The sequence below is a fragment of the Sus scrofa genome, chromosome 13 (genome assembly GCF_054392235.1).
Source record: "Sus scrofa isolate SSC_HxYL_T2T_F1_AM1 chromosome 13, Sscrofa_HxYL_maternal_Yorkshire_Landrace_v2.0, whole genome shotgun sequence".
Taxonomy (NCBI): domain Eukaryota; kingdom Metazoa; phylum Chordata; class Mammalia; order Artiodactyla; family Suidae; genus Sus; species Sus scrofa.
In genome coordinates this window covers 160511442-160531682 of record NC_139395.1, presented here as the reverse complement: position 1 = coordinate 160531682, position 20241 = coordinate 160511442, and the positions used below count along the sequence as shown (strand labels likewise).

The 20241-nt window shown below is 40.3% G+C and overlaps 3 protein-coding genes across 12 annotated transcripts in view; 1 reads left to right on the top strand and 2 right to left on the bottom strand.

Annotated features, from left to right (window-relative positions):
* Window positions 1-4980, bottom strand: part of DRD3 (dopamine receptor D3) — a 47327-nt gene extending 42347 nt beyond the window's left edge. For all 4 annotated transcript variants that reach the window (XM_021070345.2, XM_021070346.2, XM_021070347.2 and 1 more), the window contains exons 1-2: window positions 4770-4980; window positions 4556-4675 (exon numbers count right to left, since the gene is read on the bottom strand). The gene's annotated coding sequence lies outside the window, so the exon portion shown is untranslated. The remainder of the gene's footprint in view (window positions 1-4555; window positions 4676-4769) is intronic.
* Window positions 1-20241, bottom strand: part of NAA50 (N-alpha-acetyltransferase 50, NatE catalytic subunit) — a 574571-nt gene that overhangs the window by 441085 nt on the left and 113245 nt on the right. The window lies entirely within an intron of this gene.
* TIGIT (T cell immunoreceptor with Ig and ITIM domains) overlaps window positions 1-20241 on the top strand; it is a 125627-nt gene that overhangs the window by 22446 nt on the left and 82940 nt on the right. For 3 of the 7 annotated variants that reach the window (XM_084991287.1, XM_084991291.1, XM_021070349.2), the window contains exon 3: window positions 7536-7649. The exons of 3 other annotated variants lie outside the window; for them this stretch is intronic. The gene's annotated coding sequence lies outside the window, so the exon portion shown is untranslated. Of the gene's footprint in view, window positions 1-7535; window positions 7650-8898; window positions 9158-20241 lie in introns of all 7 variants that reach the window. One more of the 7 variants, XM_084991288.1, reaches the window with a different exon arrangement.

Sequence of the window (20241 nt, the reverse complement as noted above, 5' to 3'; positions counted from 1 at the left end):
AGCTTGGATGTGGCCTGAGGTGGCGACAGAAGGAGACAGAGTCCCTCAGACAGGAGGGGAAGTAGGGCAGCTTCTCTTGCTCTTCCACAGTTTTGTGTGTAACTCTTAAAGCCCAGGAATCCTAAGTTCAAACCTGACCTTCCAGATTGTTAAGAAGATGACTTTATCAAGGCAGAAGGAACAAACATTTCATTCAATGGTCTGTTGGTTGTAACTAATATATTTAGAACATGGAATATATGAGCCTTCATGGGATCCTTTGCTCCAGGCCCTGGCAGAGGTAAAAGCTGGCTTGGTGGCAAGGATTTGGTCTCAATTCTGCTAACAGCTTTCCTTCGATTAGGAGTTTAGCCTAATCCTGGCTGTCATTTTATATCTCATTTTGAATGTTTCAGCCTGGGATGTGAAAGTGTTAAAATGAACAAATAATTGTAAGGGGTGAGTGATTTGGAATGAATTCAAAGAATTGTTTAAAAAAATTGTTCTTTATCTTGGCACACTGTTTGCACTAAATATATTTTACAGCATAATAATAATTTTTGATAATAATTATAATTTTCTCATTATTCAGAGAAGGGCAGCAGCTACCCCAGAGATAGCACTGCTGCTGCCAAGAGCTTTGGGAAAAATACAATGCTTTCTGATTGTTCAAGGATATTTTCACCTTTGAGGCAGGCTCAGTCTCAGAACACCTTCTGCAACTTGGCTGTGCGGGAAGTCAGTAGCCAGAAAGCACTCTTTCCTAGGGCCTGCAGTTGGCTAATGATGTCTTAGCCTCATCTCACCTGTCAGGTAGGAGGGAAGCATAAAACCTTGGGATATTTGTTACGATCTTGCTGGACATTTTACTCTGCTGAGGTTTGACAGCTACTTAAAAATAGTACAGCTGAGTGTCAATTACTAATTATATGAAGGGAAACCCTCAACTCTGAAAATCAATTCTGAGCCTGATGCCAGAATCTTAATTGCATGAATTTCTGATTTACTTATTTTTTGCATTGCCTTGTCTCTGGTCTTAGATTCTTTAGAGTGGCAGGTGGGGGTGAGCCTTGGTTGCCCAGGCAGTTCCTGATGAGTTGTGGGTGTGGGAGATAAAAGCTGAAAATGAGTGATATGTTAGATTACTCCCCACTTCTCAGCTCATTGTTTCAATTTCCTCCCTCCTTAGATTTTTTTTTTTTAAGTTTTTCACCAGAATTGCTTATGTAATGCAGTACTGGGCTGGGTTTTATCCTTTCTTTCTCCCTTTGATGGATATGCTCACAGATAGTAAACTGGTCTCAGGGAGGAGAAGTAAAGAGCCTGAAGAATTCATTAACTTAATAATCACTCTCTAAGTATAATGATAGCCTGGTTTCCTCATCAACAAAATGAGGATAATCATACCCACTCTATAGTGTTATTGTGATGGTCAAATAAAATTATATATGTGAAGTCCTGGCATTATTGACACCTGGGGCTGGATAATTCTTTGTTGTGGTGGTGGTGGTGGGCTGTCCTGTGTATCGTAGGATGTTTAACAATATCCCTGACATCGACCCACAAGATGCCTGTAGCACTCTCCCTCCCCCAATTTGTGACAATGAAGAAAAATGTCTCCAGACATTGTTACATGTCCCTTGTGGGGTAAAATTGCCCTACTCTTTGAGAATCACAGCTCTAACATCATGTCTGGCATATTGCACTTGTAATAGTGTAGCTTTTATTTTTAAAGGGCAAGTGGAATAGGTGAAGGGGTCAAATAAACTACAATTGCAGAGGGTCTAATGGACTTGGAAATTGGGAAATTACTGATGACCTCAGCAAAGAGTATTGGTTAAGAGTGGATGGGAGGTGAAAAAGTGGAGAAGGCAAAGACTGGAAGATTACTACTGGTCTTATTCTTTTAAGAATCATTATATATAACACTACTTACAAATTTTAATGAGCCTTTGAATTTTGTACAGTCTTTAGACTTTATTCTAGCACCTCTTAGAGTGAGTACATAATCTACTTTGAAAAGCAAAGAGACAGAGTGTGGTCAGTCCCCCATCAGCTCTGACAAATATCGTGCTTTGCTGACATTCAGTCCCTCAGTGTGCAATGACAATCTGCCTACAATACCTGTCGTTTTGGCTCCTGGTTCCATACCAGGCTTCCATTGAGTTTATGAGGAAATTATTCATTAAGATTTACAGGGTTTTAATTATTTGTTCTTTTTCCTTAAGAATATCAAATTAAGCAAAAAATAGACAAGAAAGACAAAATACCTTGAGTTCTCAACCTCCTTCTGAAGACAGTAGTCACCAACCACTCTGCCTGCTTTTGTGTGCCAGGCTCTAATACATAACAAGTACCTCATTTTAATATTTATGGTAGCCTTGAAGGTGGATAGTGATATCTTACTATTACTTAAAACACTGAGATTAAACACTGATTAAAACACTGAGACAGAGGTTCAGTAACTTTCCCAAGATTACACAGAATGTAGGGGACGCTATTGAACTTGGCCTTGATCTTGTGTCTTCCCAAGTCCAAATTGTGTCTTATTTAATCTGTATATGATTGGTAGTTAATATGGGTAGTCATTTCTAGGTAGAAATGATTTTTCCTAAACCCAGAACCAAACACCTTGATAGCAGAGTTGCACAACCTTGTATCTTAGATCCCTGTCTTTCCCATCTCTAAACTTTCATTCTTACATCCTGACCTCTATTCTCCAGAGCTTTTCTGGCTTGGGGCTTCAAGGCAGACTTGCTATATTGCCTGAAAAAAAATGATAATTATATCTGACGTTTATAAGCACTATCTTATTTAAACCTCCTAACAACCCATTGAAGGAGATCGGTGCTATTATTATCCCCATTTTTGCAGATAAGAAAGTAAGTAACAAGTTAAGTGTCTTACTGAAGTTATATACCAGTAATTATGGAGCTGATTCAACCCAAGATCTGTTTCCAGAGCCCCATGTTCTTAACTTCTCCATTATTCAGCTGAGGGAGACAAACCTGAAATGGGGACTAATTTTAAAACCTCACTTTTTCAGAGTATCTCATGCACATGACCTGACCAAGCTCGGTGAAGTCAAAGCAGGTGCACTCTGCACATAGAAACAGTGGGAGGTACATTGTCATTCTTATTAGAGGTAGTCTTTATCATTTCTATGGCGCTTTATTCTTGAAAATTGCTCTCTAGTTTATTTTTCTAATGAAAATTCACATGTACATTGAAATACATAGCATGTTTATGTGTTTGGGCACATTTACCTTGTTGGCAAATGTACAGAGAAAAATCATAGCTGGTCCCTGAGATCTAGTAGCTAAGGTAATATAGTTTTTTTCCCTTAATGAACTTGCCCAGTAAAGCAGAGTATCCCCACTTTCCATCACAAATTCTAATGTCTGAACATCCTACCAGTCTATTCAGAGATAAAATGGGAAATTCAGTGGATTAGTCCGCCAATCAATAAACAAAACCTAACTGATGACAAATTTCAATGAATTAGAAATTGAATTTAATACTAGGTAAAATCTACTTGGTATTTGCCTTAATTCATCTTCTGTAATAAGCAACCTTCTGTATAATGCTTTAATATCAAGCATGCATTTGGGTACTGTCAGTATTTTCTTTGCTCAACACCCTTGCACATTGCTAGCCAAGCAGATGTCGAGAATGTTCAACTATAAATAAACAAGTGTCCGAGTAAGAATCTTTCTCATATTGTATCTGTTTCTCTTTGGCTACAAGAGATCCAATGCTGTGTCAAGCAGCAACTCTTCACTCTTACCCAAGGACAGACATTTTACTGAACTTTTAGTGTCAGTTAGCAAAAGGCTTCACCTGTAAATTGCAAACAGAATGAGTAGATTCCAAGTTTCACTCTGCTATTGCTGCATTACTGTTTGTGCATGCACTTTGATAGTATTTGATTAATCTAAAGGCATGAATTGGAACAAATGCCTAATTGCAACAACTTCTGTTGACCCAATAAGCTACAGTAAGTAATGAAAGTCCCACAATTAAACAACAACAGTACCCTCAAAATCATATGCCATCATTAAAGAAAATATACACAATCATCATCTCAAGTACTGCATATCTCAGTTGGGAATAATTGGATTCTGACTTGGAAATAGCCTGACTTAAAATAGACCACTGAAAACAGTGCCTCTCCAAACCCTCAGCGGTGAATTAGCAGGGTGCAGAATCGGGGAGTTTAAAATAACAGACCCTTTCAATTAAGTAAAACCCTTAAGAGGAAAACAATCAACTCCCATATAAATCCCAGGAATAGTAGCAGCTTTTTATTTTCCATTTTTAATTCTGCCTTGATATAGCATCTAGAGTCCACAAGAAACTAATTTTGGGGAAAAAAAGAGAAAGAGAACAGGTTTATACTGTCTAAAAAATGAGGAGAAAATGAAAACAGTTTCCTCAGGGGTTCAGGTTTTTAAATCAGAGAGGGTACAGAGTTTTAATGCATATTCTTAGGGAACCACAGAACCCCAAGCTGATTAAATAACCTCTCAGGAAAGCATTGTGTATTAAATTAGAAATGAAAAGAAAAATTACTTACCCTGAAAATTTCTTCTGGTTTCTGGAGACTGTGGAGTTTAGCACCTCAGCTCCTGCAGCCATTTACTGACAGCAGATATGCTCAAGCAAAGCAAACTTTGCCTTTCCCAGGACTCAGAAACTGTGGAAATGAGCAGAAAGAAAATCACCCATTTTTTGCCTCTAAGGTGAAATCACTTGTGTGCTGCTCTTCCAGCTTTCCTATTAGACCTTACCGCATGTTTCAAAGCTGCTTTTGAATGCATCATGTTCTCTAGGTGATTTGGGAGGGACCCTAAACTGAATGTTTCTTGGGTCAGCCCTTCAGAAGCTCTGTCCTTGGTGCTGAAAGAGAGGTGTAGCAGGCAGAAGTAGGATGCGTTTTCTACCTCTCTCTTCTCTTTTCCCTCTGTGCCTCTATGTGCTTTGTGCTATGCTTTTTAGTACATGTGTATTTTCCGCTCAGTGCTCTTTTGAATCTCAGTTTTCCCACTGTCTTTACTTCTGTGCTTTAATTTCTCTTGAATAATTCTCACCTTCTTAAATTTAACTGTCATTCCAGCTTTTGGTGGGTGTAAAGATGATTGGTTCAGAAAAAAGAAAAGATCAACAAATTGATACCATGAGTAATTAATAGAAATCAGCACAATTTAAAACAAAATTGACAGAATAATTGAACTTGGAGGTGTAAGCCTGTCTTGGAAAAGAAGGTTAAAGGAAATATATTACAGTGGAAGCAAAACTGAGGCTTGAAGTATAACTGGTGATAAAGATGAAATAAGCTTAATACCATGAGAAATATTAAGTGTTTATTTAGCAGCACTCCATGTTTTCGGAGAACTTTACAGAAACATTTGCCAGTTAATTCCTACTGCTCTTTTGAGGTATGTGTGAGTAATTTTTTTTTTAAACTCAACTTTATAACTGGCTAAGGGGGATGCAGTGAGGGGCAGTGAGTGAAAGTTTCTGAAGCAATACTAGAATTTAGACAATCTTAATTCATGGTCACCTATTCATATAACAGTTAACCATGGAATTCTAACTACTCCCTACTCTCTTGCCTTCAATTTCTTCTCCTTCTTTCAGAGAGGGTGGTAAAAATTCTTTTACCACTTTCTCTGGCAACAGTGGGTTTGCTTGGCAGCCCTGCATACTGTCATGGGGAAGCTGGCCCTGGTTTGACTGTGATGGAGACCTCTGCTGGCTGAGAAAGGCAGCAGCAACAAGCTCTAAATATTGCTACTAATAGCAGCCATCATTTATTGAGCAGGTACTAGCAGCCAGTCATTTTATGCACTCTTTTAATCCTTTCAATAACCCAAAAGGTAGGTACTATTTTTATATCCCTAATTTATAGATAGGAAATTGAGGCTTAGAGAGGTTAAAAATCATTTCTGAGAGCCATACAGCTAAAAAGTAATAGAGCCAGGATTTGGGTCGAGATGTCTTAATTCTGGAGCATGTTCTCTTAACCGCTATGCTATAATTCTTCCAAAGATGGAAAATTTAGATTTCCCAGAAGTCTGACAATGTACCATAGATAATAATAATTATGATGACAAAAATGATGATGCCATTGGTACAGTATTGTTATGATGACTTACAAGCCATTTTCTAATTCATGGTTCCATCTGCATCTTACATAACTTCTCATGATGCCCATTTTTACAGAGGCTGTTATGGATTGAATTGTATCCGTCCCAAATCCGTAGATTGAAGCCTTAATCTCAGAATGTGACTGTAACTGGAGAGAAGGTCTTTAAAGCAGTGATTAAGTGAAAATGAGGCCATTAAGTGGGCCCTAATCCAATCTGACTGGTATCCTTATAAGGAGAGGGAGAGACACCAGGAAGACACATACAGTGTGTCCCTGGAGACACACACACCAGAGAGAAAAAGCCATGAGGGACCACAGAAATAAGGCAGCCATCTCTAAGCCAAAAAGAAAGTCCTTGGGAGAAACCAAATCTGCCAACAAGTTGATCTTGGACGTCTAGCCTCCAAAACCATGGGAAAATTTATTTTTGTTGTTTAAATGACTCAAACTGTGGTATTTTTTATAAAAAATGCAAACCCTAGCAAACTAATACAGAGGTTTAGGGAGGTTAGGTACCATATTCACGGTTCTTCTTGATTTGTGGGACATAAAGGTACTGTTATGTGGTGTAACTATATTGAACATTGCCCTAAAATTGGAAGCCCCAGCTTAAATGTAAACCCCAGACTCTTCTCCCCTTGGATTAGGGGACCAAAAGAATATGCACTGTCAAGGTTTGTCATGTCTGATATGTAACAACAAAGAGTGTACGTGTAGAATTAAGCAGAGTCATGTTGAGGAGCTCAGGGTCTTCATTGCTCCTTTTCAGCATCATGGTTCCATTTTGAGTATTCTATGTTTATTTTCTTTAACATTTGGTGGTATTGTAACTGATGATAACACTGCCCTGATAATGCATAAATGTAGCAGGAAAGGCCACATTTCTAAACTTTCTGTGTTGAGGGTACATTGTGTATCCTTACAGAGCAGCTATCAATGTTGCTGGTAGAATTTTCCTCAGCCCTTTTGTAATGCCTTTCTTCGGCAAAGTTCAAAGGAAAATAAAGAGGGATGAAGACTCTTACTCTAATTCTATGTAGAAGCAACAGACAGAGAAATTAAGTGACCTGCTCAAAGTCACACATCTAGGTAGTCAACTCAGTCTCAACTCAGCTGCCTCTCTAGTAGATTCCCTGACTGCTATAGGGAACAGAAAGACACTGGTGAATGAGGGGGTCCTCTTACTCAGGTCATCAGTGGAGATGATAATCAGCAGTTGTTCTTTTTCATTCATGTAACTCTGAACAAGTTTCATTCTTTGAAGTAAATGGAACTCGTATTCATGATTGGCAGTGAAGATTTTTGAGATCTGCCTTCTGGGAAGGACTCCAGGACGCCTACAGAACAGACATGCTTGGGCAGAAATCAAGAAAAATATACATCATTCTCCTCACTTTCCTTCCAGGAACCCATCTCAATAGTATGACTGGAACATTGTCACATACCAGTCAACAGTGCTTCATCAAAAGAAGTCTTCATCTTTTGAACCTGACCTGGGAGGTTTAGAGCAAGAGTTTAGGTGAGTTTCTGATACATAGGCATGCTCAGTGGTTTTGTTTGAAAGGGGATTGTTGTGAAATTTGTGGTGCAGATATTCCCTTCTAGTCTTTGAAATTGCGGCTCCATGGTAGCAATGCTTTGGTTTCATCACAGGAATCTTGCCTTCCACAACAAACATTGAGTGCACTGTGACTTCTTACATCACTTTAAACCACCACAGAGCTCACAGGACAGTGTGGAGACCAAATGAGGCCAATTTTCAGGGTGTTGTTTGAACAAGGGACATTTTGTTTCCATGTATCAACATAACTAGCATTTCTCACTGTGAACTGGTAGACTTGATTATTGTGATGATCTTAATTTGCATGAATACCATCAAAGACTAGCCCGTTGGTGTTTTTTTCACTAGAATCAGACTTCAAGTTGTAGAGTGCAAATGGAATTTGGCAAATGCAGTAAGTAGACCAGGTAGTACGGTTGCATCTTCCCAATCCAGCCCACCTTCCTCACCAATGTTATGATGGTCTTGCCATAGATGAGAAAGCCCTAGAATTCATATTTGAGTTCACTCTGCTGCTGTAATAAATTTACTGAAAGAGAAAAATAGCTCAATTCACTTATTATTGTCTGGGCTCCAATCTTTCTCTCTACCAGAGAATGGCAACAAGTTACAGAGGAAGCTTCCCAACAAATCAGATTAGTATCCATTCCAGTGTTTTACAGGTAGCAGAGTGATAGTAGGAAGGGAAGTAAATAAGTGATATTTGTCTCCATATTTACATCAACTTTTCTGTGTTCTTGCATCTTACGTCCTTTTTATACTTCGTCTTTACTTTTCCACATATTTTCTTCCTGTTTTTTTCCCTACCCTCTGTCAGATAATCTCTAATTCTTTTACCTTTTTCTCATTTTCCTTAATATTATATTTCTTTTCTTCTTCCCTAGAATACATGTAAATGGGACTGGGGATGGGCTAGAATTAGAGAGATTTGTATCTTAATTATTTTATCATTCGTTCACAAAGGATTTGGGGCTAATGAATGTGGCAGATTGTATCTTTCAAAGATGACTGCAATTTTATCTCCTATCCTGCATGCTCTTCTAGAACCTCTCCACCCCACCATCAAGAGGTAGAGTCTGTCTCTTTTCTTGAACCTGGTAGGCCTTTGTAACTGCCTCAACTAATAGAGTGTGGCAGAACCAATGATATGTGATCTCTGAGGTTAGGCAATCAAAATGCCACATACTTTTTATTTTGTTCTCTTGAGATCCTTGCTCTTGGAATCTAATCACCGCGCTATGAGAAGACCTAAGAAGCCCCTGCAGGGGTCCACATGGAGGGGAACCAAGACAATTGTCCCACTACCCTGGCTGAACTTCCAGCTGAAAGCCGGCATCAACTTGCCAACCATCAGAGTCAGTCATTTTGTAAATGGCTCCTCTAGTCTCCAACTGAGCTGTCCCAGTCGATGTTGTATAGAATAGAAACAAGCTATCTCTGCAAAGTTCTGCCCAAATTTCAGAATTGTGAGTGCAATAAATGTTTGATATTATTTTTAGCCAATAATTTTATTGTCTAGCAATAAGTAATGCACTGAGATTCAATCTTTCTCAAACTTGTCATAGTTAGTGTTCAGAAGAGTACATCTCAAACTCTATGAAATCCCATGACATTCTGAAGCAATGGCCATTTAATTATTTAGTGTGTTTTGTTTGAATCTCAGATGTTGTTTATGTAACTGTTTTTATACAACTGTGTTACTGAAAGTTTAGGCCATGGATCTGGAGCAGCAAAATAGCTTTATTTTGGAGGTTGTTAGAAATGGAGAGCCTTGGGTACCAGACTTGCCGAATCTAGAATTTGCATCTTAACAAGATATTCAGTTTATTCATTAGAGTTTAAGAAGCACTAGTATAAAGAACAAGTCTATAAAAGAGATGCAGGTTATAGACACTACATGAAGAACTTATTTATTTTCCATTTGTTTTTATTGCTCCTTTGGAAGTCAGGACACTATGTGTGGGGGGTGGGAGATGAGGGAGATGGAAGAGAAATATGATGAAAGAAGGAGTTCCCGTTGTGGCTCGGTTGTTGACAAATCCAACTAGAAACCACAAGGTTCGGGTTCGATCCCTGGCCACTCTCAGTGGGTTAAGGATCCAGCGTTGCTGTGAGCTGTGGTGTAGGTCGCAGACGCGGCTTGCATCCTGAGTTGCTGTGGCTGTGGCATAGGGCAGTGGCTACAGCTCCCATTAGACCCCTAGCCTGGGAATCTCCATATGCCGTGGGTGCGGCCCTAGAAAAAGAAAAAAGACAAAAAAAAAAAAAGAAAAAGAAAGAAATATGATGAAAGTAGAAATGGCTGGGAGGGCAAGGATCTGGGAGCCTAAAAGGGGCCTAGGAGCTCTAGAGTAAGTGAGGCATATTTCAGAATTAAGGGGCAAGGGACATTGTGGGGAATAAGTTGGAGAGATAATAGAGAGAGGTTCTTTAACTTTGTTACAGTCGACAGCATTCTATTATAAAACACATTGTGTTTTATTTATTTATTTTTTGCAAATGCCTAGATATACTTGAAAAATGTATTCATTTTGTTAAAAAAAATAGTTTTAGACCCTTTAGGATTTCCCAGGAGGAAATGTTCTCTGGGATTAGAAATAGACTGTTATTATTGTTGCCATAAATTGAGGTTTAGGTGTTCACACCCCATGCCTTTCTAGGTAAGTGCCTTTATAATAGTTTGATCCCTGCCCTAGAGCACAAAGGCGCTCCTTTATGTTCATATCTGATATTTCAAGATTCTCAGCATGTATAAAGTATATCTGCAGTCCATTCTCTATGGGTTACATTTTCTAATCCTCAGAAATTCAGTTCTCCCCAGCAGACAGGACCCGTAGAACTTTGTATGTTAATGACAGCAATCTTGCATTCAGCGGTAGCTTTTGTCCCCTCCACAGCCCCTTTGCAAACTTGTCATTGATGTCCAGATATCTTACTGCACTGCTGTGATTGAAATACACTTACTCCCACAGTAAAGAGAAATGACAGACTATAACAAAAATACCTGGTTTGAAAAAGGACAAATACAAGCATCTAAACAAGGGTATTTGGTGTCACCAGAACACTTGGGGGAATTTTAAAAAACTCACATTTATTGGGATGGCATTCTGCTCTAGAAATGCTCTTTCCTCTTCCTTCCTGTCTTATTTTCTCTTAAGAGAGGATTTTGCTCTCACACTGGTTTCAACTCTCTTATGTTTTAAAGATGCCATATTAAAGTGCCGATGGTCATCAGGTTTTGGTCATACTAGGGTGCTTAGTAGAACCATAGCTGGTAGCTCAGGCACATGGATTGTGCTTATATCCATCCTGATCACATCTTTGAAATAAGACACCAGAGAATTTCAATGCAGTTGTGCAGCCTATGCCTTAGGAAAAGGAAAAGAGAAGAAAATATGGGGTATGCTCTTCTCCACAAAGATATCCCAGTGTGCTTCTCAAAATACAAGGGGAAGAATCAAGTTTATTATTTTGCCTAGGGCTTTGGCAAATGACTGAAAACCTCCTTTCTAACTGAATTAAATGATAAAGAGTTGATTATCTCATGTAGGTTGTACAGAGGTAGGTGATTTCAGGTAGGTAAAAATCATTAGGGATCATTTCTATCTTTCTGCTTGCCAATCTTAGCATATGGGTCTTATCCTCAGGCTGGCTTTCCGCATCTTCACAAGATGGCTGCAGCAGCTCCAGGTGTTTATATTCTCACAACAACATCCAGAGGTGGAGAAAGAGACCTGCTTTTTATGATTAGGAAACCCATTCCAAGTAGTTCAACACCAAATTCTCTTTATGTTTCACTTGCCAGATTTATAACCTGTGTCCATGCTTGAGCCAATCACTAACAAAGAATGGAAACACTGCTATTAACAGATGAACAGTACATTCTCCTGAGTCATAAGGGAAAAGCCTAGATAATTGAAGAAAATATGAGGTTTTGCTAAGAAGGAAGAAGGTAGGAAGTGGCAAATGGCTACCCTTGAGATTAAAATGAACTTCCATGTTAAAAATAATAACCTAAAATGCTATAAAGAGTATTATAACAGCATTAAAATGATTTTTAAAAGAGTGGCAGTAATTATGACACTCTAATATTATTTGGAAATTTTTCATTTTTTTGCCTACATGCACATATACTTTTATTTTATTTTGCTTATTTATTTTTTTGCTTTTTAGGACCACACCCATGGCATATGGAGGCTCCCAAGCTATGCTAGGGGTCAAATTGGAGCTACAGTCATCAGCCTACACCACAGCCACAGCAACGCAGGATCCAAGCCATGTCAGCGACCTACACTTCAGCTCACAGCAACACCAGATCCTTAACCCCTGAGCCAGGCCAGGGATTGAACCCGAAACCTCATGGTTACTAGTAGGATTCTTTTCCACTGTGCCACAGTGGGAACTCCAATGCACACATACTTTTAAATAGTTGAAATCTTACTTTTATAGCGATTGTTTATCATGTAAAATAATTGTGAATAATATTGGTACACATTTTACACTATAGCTATCTTTAATGACTAAATTCCCTTTTATTGGGTTGACATAACATTTTAATGCAGCCTGTATCATTTGAACCTTTTATTGTTATTAATATCACTGTGATGAATCTTTAAAGTGATATTTATATTAAGCAAACACGAAGCGTAAGGTTATTACTAACGCATAGGAAAAGTGATGGCAAGTTGCTAAAAAATCATCAGACTTGGAGCTGGAGACTAGGGTTTTGTCTTGACTCTGCTACACGTTTGCTGCGTACCCTTTGTTTGGTTTACCAACCTTTGGACTTCAGTTTCCTTACTTGGAAAGATGAAGTTGAAATAAATAGATCCAAGATCATTTTCAGTTTCCATTGTCCATAATTTTATGAATTCTAAGATTCTTTGGAAAACATCCATGCTTGGATCTCAGGATATGGACTTCATAGAGCATAGAGATTGAAAAACTCGTGGCCACTTTATGCCTGGCCACATCAAACCTGGGTTTAGCCAGCACATTTTTATGGAAAGGGAATGCAAATACTTTTTAGACAGAGTGTGTACTCTCCATTTTGGCCACAGTTTTCTCTTCTCTGTCATTTTATAGACAGAGGATGCTTCCAACTTTAGGATGCTTCCAACTTTCATAGTACCCACCTGCCCCTGAAGGTCTTTGAGTTTGCAACTCCTGGAAGGAGGTGACGGTGGTGGTTAAATAAATAACCCACCTGAACTCAGCATCTAGGTTTCCATGGAAGTCTTCCTTTGGAGGATTGTGAAAGGCAGCCTTACTTGTTTGCGAGATCTAGTGATGGTTTCCATGTTATGCACGTAAACACCTTGTCAGGCACCAGAGACAGGTTGCAGAGGATGATTGATGGCAGTGGGCTTGTGAAATCACACCTGCTGTCACAGCAGATGGGGAAAAAAGCCGGAGTAACCTGTGGAATTGCTGATCTTTTTTGAAAATTCACTCCTCAAAACATTATTTTAGCTCTTTTACATACTTTAGAAAGAGTTAGTATCACAAACCAGACTCTAGGGGAGCAACTACTGTCTGAGTTCTCAGGAGTATAATTTCAATAAAATAGCAAGAAGCCTTCACCAACCAGGTGAACTGGTGTTTGAGCTCCAGGGTGGTAAAGCAACTCTTTCTTTGCCAAGCAGAAAAAATGTCATTCAAGCTGCAATTTTTGGCTGGCTGCCCACTGGGCATATAAGCCTGTCCTCAGTAATGTTATCCCAATCCATGCACAGCCTTGCCTTTGTAACATAGAATGCATCCAAGAGAGGAAAAAAGAGATGAAATAACTTTGCAAGGAACAAACCAATGCATTGGCCATGAGAAACACATGTGGATCTGAGGAAGTACTCTGAGGTCTCTACTTTTGACCTCATCTGTGGTTGGTTGGTTGGCACTGTCCTACAAAACATAGCTTTAACATTATCCTGATTTTACCTGATTTGCATTTAAGAAAATTTATTCAACAACTAGCTACTGAGTTTTCGCTATGTTCGCTGCACTGTTTTATGGGAGGAACACAGACATGTGTTTAGGTGGGTAGAACATGCACGAGTGCTAAGTTAAGCAAGGGGAGAGCTGAATAGGACTGGGCAGCAGGATTCCAGGGAGTGGCCTCAAGGTAGGATGTGATCAAATTCAAACATACCCTTCAGACAGAGCTGTGTGTGAGGAAGAGAGAAATCATACCATCTGGGTGGAATGGGAAGACTTTCCAGAGAAGCTGGAAATTGATTTGTGTGCAAGAGTGCATAGGAGTTGGGTTTGAGCTGGAATATGGTAAGGGAGAGTAGTTTCACCAACCAGAGTCCAAAGTCTCAGGCAGTGCAATTTTGCATTCATTCATTTATTTGTTCAACAAATACTTTTTTTTTTCCTTTTTTCAGGGCTGTACCCATGGCATAAGGAAGTTCCCAGACTAGAGGTCAAATCACAGCTACAGCTGCTGGCCTACGCACAACTCGGATCCGAGCTGTGTCTGTGACCCACACCACAGCTCACTGCAACGCCGGATCCTTAACCCACTGAGTGAGACCAGGGACCGAACTCATATCCTCATGGATACTAGTTGGGTTTGTTACTGCTGAGCCACACGGGAACTGCCTTCAACAAATACTTATTGAGGAGTTCTCATTGTGGCTTAGCAGATCAAGGACCTGACATAGTATCCATGAGGATGCGGGCTTGATCCCTGGCATCATTCTTTGGGTTAAGGATCTGGCGTTGCCATAGCTGAGGGTGCAAGTTGAAGATGCCGCTCGGATCTGGCATTGCCATGGCTGTGGTGTAGGCCTGTAGCTGCATCTCCAATTCAACCCCTAGCCTGGGGTGTGTGCCTAAAAAGGAAAAAACCCCAAACCAAAAAAACCCAAATACTTATTGAGCATCGATTCAATACCAGGCCTGGGGATACAATGGAAGGTACACAGGATAATCATGGCAGCCAGATCCCTGCTCTTGTAGAGGGAGACAGAACAAAACCAGCTACCAAAGAAAAGTCTCAGGTAGTAGGGAGCATTACACAGAGAGGTAATTGGGTGATGTGACAGGGATCGGGTGACTATCGTAGTGTAGGTGTTTTCTTTGCTTCTCTGAAAAGGTGATGGCTAAGCTCAGATCTGAACGACCAAAAGCAGTCAGCCATGCAGAGGTCGGGAAGAGTATTCCCAGCAGAGGGAACAGCTGGTGCGGAGGCCCTGAGATAGGAACCAGGTTGGCATATTTGAGAAGACCAGTGTCACTGAGGTGTAGTGGATGACAGGAGGGGTGGAACAAGGTGAGGCTGGAGAGGGAGTATGCCAGATGGTGTAGGAGTTTGGATTTTATTCTAAGTGGGATGGAAGCCATTTGAAGGCTTAAGCAGAGAAATGATATATTTGATATGCAGATCTCTCTGGCTGATTTATGAGCAAGAGAGGAAGCAGTGACCAGAGAAGGGCCTTTGTGGCAATCCAGAGACAGGGGTGGCTCCTTGGACTCCAGTCACAGTACTGGAAATGGAGGAGAAGTGAGTCTGTTTGGGTTATATTTTGGATGCAGACTTGATGGGACTTACCGATAGATTGGCTATGGGCATGAGGGAAATGGGGTTGCCAAAATAGCGATGGAATTGGACTCGGTTATTAAGAGTGTGCACATTTTTCTGAAATGCTTATGGAAACTCTGTCATCTGTCATGAACAGCATTGAGGTCTCCAAAGAAAAGTAAGCATATTGTGGAAATAAATGAAGACCAACTAAATGAAAAAACCAAAGACTATTTATTCAAAGCATGCTATAGCAAGGGAGTCAGCCACTGTCATTTACGTTTTTATAGAGACTCAAAGTTAGGCAGAGACCCAAAGGCAGGCAGCTTTAGACTGAAAAAAAGGGAAGGCTTCCAGTACACCCTGATTGGCTCTAAGTGGGCTTCCTGGAAGCAGGGCATCCTGTGTGATTGGCTAGGGGTGCATAGTTGGCTTTTTCTAGCTGGTTCTAAGTTGGAGAGAGGGGCAAATATTAGGGGATCTGTTGGTTATGAATCAAGTCCTGGCAAGTTTTGGCTGATGGTTATGTAAGGTATTGTTTAGCTTCCTGAATTGTCTCTAAGAATAGCAGTCTGACTTCCTACAAGTCTGATTTAGAACAAACTGGCTTCTGGGGTAGTTTATTGTAAATAATTGGTTCGTTTCCTGGGCAGGATGCTGTAGATTTTAGGGCAAAGTCCTGGGTATTGTCTGATTGTATCTTCAGTCTTTCAATGTCTTGATTAAACTCTTTTAGAATTTTCTAAGCAGGTCATAAATTTCTACATATTTCTTTCTCCAAGCTCCTGAGTACCTGTTGCTCTTCAACTGCTGTTGTTCCCTGTTTCTTTCTCTGTTTCAACCTCCGTTTTCTACTAGAGTTTAGGCTTTCCTTCAGTGGCTCAATCCACTCTCACCTCTCCTGGGTGACAATTTTATGACAGATATTCATTGAGCTTCCAATCCTAAGACCCAGGTTGTCTAATTACATTTATGTCCATCTATTCCAGTTGCCAAAAGAATGTTCTCTAGGGTTCAAAGCATTGTTTGTCAAGGGGGACCAGTAGGAAAACTTTGTTACTGGTCTGAATTAAGGTAAATACAGAAATTGAGAGTAAACATTCAGAAACATAAATAACAATTGGACAAAGTAATTGTATATGTGTTAATGTTTAAATTTTAGGCTTGGAGTTCCCTCTTGGTGCAGTGGGTTAAGAATCTGGCATTGTCACTACAGCAGCTTGGATTGCTGCTGTGGTGAGGGTTTTCTTCCTGGCCCAGCAACTTCCACATGCTGTTGGTGTGGCCAAAAAAATTTTTAGGCTTATATGCCCCCTTTTTTTTTTTTCATTTTTCCAATCCAATATATGGGTTGGAAAATTTAAAAAAAACCCTGAACTTTTATAACATTAGAGTTTGAGAAATACTGTGCTTGATTTCTTACAGTAGCCAGCAGTAGAATACCTGAAGAAGGAAAATAAAGAGGCTAGCGGACAGTTAATGCTGTTATTGGCAGTTGGAGACAGTAGCTGGGCTCACTAAAGAAGGGCTGCTTCTCCAGGCTGGAAGGCTCCCTCTCCCTACCTCTCAGAGAGGTTTCCTCAGTCAGCGGAGGGTCTACACTGGGCTTCTGTTTCTCAAGCTCTGCCAGCACAGAGCATCCCTAATACACAGGAGAGCCTTTATGGCTTGGTGGGCACAAGTGGGTGGGGGAGGGGTTGACGAGGACCATACTTTCCTTGTATCCTACCTGGGATTTTTCTCAATCTCCCCTCCCCTTCCTGGGGTTTATGTGTATCTAAACCTTGGAGTCCTTCATATATTAAAGACATAAAGGGATGAAATATCAAAGTCAAAAGGGGAAATCCTAAAATGAGCAACTCGCAGTTCAATTTTTCAGTCTTTCTGAGTATAAATGAACTTGTCCACAGAGTTCAAGAGCATGAACCAGTTTCAGTTAGCTTTTTTGTTGAGTTCACTGAATAGGTACACCTTAGATTGTCTTTTTGCCCCTTTCTTTTGTCACCATGCATTCTGGAGCTTCCTGGTCAGTTGAATTTAAAATATTCTATCCTATAAGTCAATCCTGTAAGTATAAGTAAATGTCAGCTCATGTGTTCTGATTTTTGATTCATAAAATATGGTCAAGGTGTCTACCAGCCCCTGTCCGGGTTCACCTGAGTGACGGAGATAGCATGCCTAAATGATATCCCCAAATGACACAGCCAATGTGACTTTGTCCACTTCCAAGTCAGTGTGTTAGACTCAGCTTCCTCTTTTTATTTCATCCATCTAGTGGTGTTGCATCTCAGTGTGTTTCATTTTTTTTCTTTTTCTTTCTTTTTTTTTGGTGCCACATCCTCAGCATATGGAGGTTCCAAGGCTAGGGATCCAATTGGAGCTGTAGCCGCAGGCCTACACCACAGCCATAGCAGCGCAGGATCCGAGCTTCGTCTGCGACCTACACCACAGCTCGTGGCAACATCGGATCCTTAACCCACTGAGCGAGGCCAGGGATTGAATTTGTGTCCTCATGGATACTAGTCGGGTTCCTCAACACTAGCTGAGCTGTGACGGGAACTCCTCACTGTGTTTCAGAAAGCACACCCCGGTTAAGTCCCCTCTGCGTCCTGAATCCATTGTCCTTTCTGCCTTTCACATCTCTTAAAGACGCAATGGAAATGCCAGCATTTCTGATCTTACACAACCATGTCATCAGTTTCTGTGTGAAGAACTTGGACTTACTGCCTCCTTTTCTCTGTTCCTTTGAAGGCAGGCATGCTATCTTGTCTCTGAAAAGTCACTTCCTAGCTTGCCTCCTTCCGTGGGAAAGACAGACGTAGTCTTGGAGCATATTGCAAAGATTTTTTTTTTTCCTTTTGAAATCACTCAAGTAAAACAAAGTCTCCTCTTGCTTTCATTTGTCATGAATGTTCAGAGCAAAACCTGCTTGGTGTAGTCATCCACAATGAAGAAGGAACAACTTTCCTGAGACTTGGGGGAGGCTTGTCTTCTCTCAGTTCTTAGGAAATTCCCCCTGGTAGGTATCTCCAATCAGCTCTAATCTACTCATCAGTGATTTTCTTTCAAAAGGAACCACTTGAGGCTGAGCCAGAGCCTTGTCAAGTGCCTTAGTCCTTGTGGGGAACAGGGAGGAAGGGAAGTGGGGAGAGGGAAGAAGGGAGGGTGATGGAGGAACTTGTGAATCTGCTACTAAGTAACAGTGAAACCTTTTCTGGAGGAAGCCTCCCAGAATTCGAAGGGTAGAATGTTACTGCACTTAGTCGCTTTTGTTTTATTTATTTTTTTGGTCTTATTTGCAGTAACTGGGAGATACTTTCAGGAATGAAGGCCAAGTATATGTAGCCCAAATCTAGTTAAGGGATGTCAAGTGACATTGTGCTGGCTCACCAGACACATCCAAGGATGATGACAAACCTTGGCAAAAGTGTGAACGTCAAAATGAGGCGATGTTAAATGTCTGTAATCACAGTCAATAAAATGTGTAGCATTATGAAAATACCTCAATTACTCACAAGCTAGCTAAGCAAAGCAACCAAGTTCCATAGCAGTCTTTATTACTCATGTAATAACAGAAACTGACAATAGAGATGATAAGACATCAATAACTTTTTAAAGTTATTGGCCTTGTGGTTGAAAATCTAGGTGTCTTCCCCCCCACACACCCACATGTGGAAGTTCCCAGGTCATAGATGGAAAATGACCTAAGCCACAGCAGTGACACTGGATTTTTAACCTGTTAAGCCACCAGAGAGCTCCAAAAATCTAGATAGTTTTACTTTCAAGTTTGAAGTTAATTCAGAGTGAGTGGGGATAACTAGTATATTGCAATTTTGGATACTGCAATTAGGACTCAAAGGGTTAAATAGAAAGCATCTATATTTATAACACTAGAAAGCAGTTTGAAATTATAAAACGTATTAGTTGCATGCAAAACACTAATTGATCTAAGCACAGGATGGGGAGATCTGATGTGACAATACTTATGGGACCAAGACTTTGGGGGCAATGGTTGATTGGATTATAAGTTTTAAAAGACTTAGGGAGTTCCCGTCGTGGCGCAGTGGTTAATGAATCTGACTAGGAACCATGAGGTTGCGGGTTCGATCCCTGCCCTTGCTCAGTGGGTTAACGATCCGGTGTTGCCGTGAGCTGTGGTGTAGGTTGCAGATGCGGCTCGGATCCAGCGTTGCTGTGGCCCTGGTGTAGGCCAGCGGCTTCAGCTCTGATTGGACCCCTAGCCTGGGAACTTCCATATGCCGCGGGAGCGGCCCAAGAAATGGCAAAAAGACAAAAATAAATAAATAAATAAATAAAGACTTAGCAGTCTGATTAAAATAAATGAAACATCCACAGAACTTCAAAATTGTGCAAGCATAGGCAGGATAAACAAAAGTTTTCAAAATGAGGGAGAGAATATTCCCATTGTGCTCTAGACTGTCCCTGTAAGCTTTGGAATGGTGTGGACTGAGAGTCCAGTTTGAGCAGGATTGGCCATGTTGGTGGAGCCACTGGGAGCCATGATGTAAGACTAATGCAGTGTCTCTCATGCTAACTATGCTTCATCATCACCCCTAGTGTTTTTACTTGTTAAATTGGAGTATAGTTGGTGAACTGCACATATTTAAAATATGCAATTTGGGAAGTTTTAGCATAAATATGACAGCCTTGAAAACATCACTATGATCCAGACATTCAGCACATTCATCCACCCAAAAGTTTCTTTTGTTCATTTGTAATCCTGACCAACTATCCTTTCTGCATCCCACCCTCTTCCCCAGGCAACCACTTCTCTGCTTTCTGTTCATATAAGTCAGTTGCATTGTGAATAATTTTTATTTCAATAGAATCATACAGTATGTACTCTTTTTTACCTTCCACTTGGCATAGTTATTTTATATCCATTCATGTTGCTATTTTTGTTAATAGATCATTTCTTTCTTCCTTTCTTTCCCTCTTCCTTCCTCCTTCCCTCCCTTTCTTCCTCCCACCCCTTCATTCCTTCCTCCTTACCTCCCTCTCTTC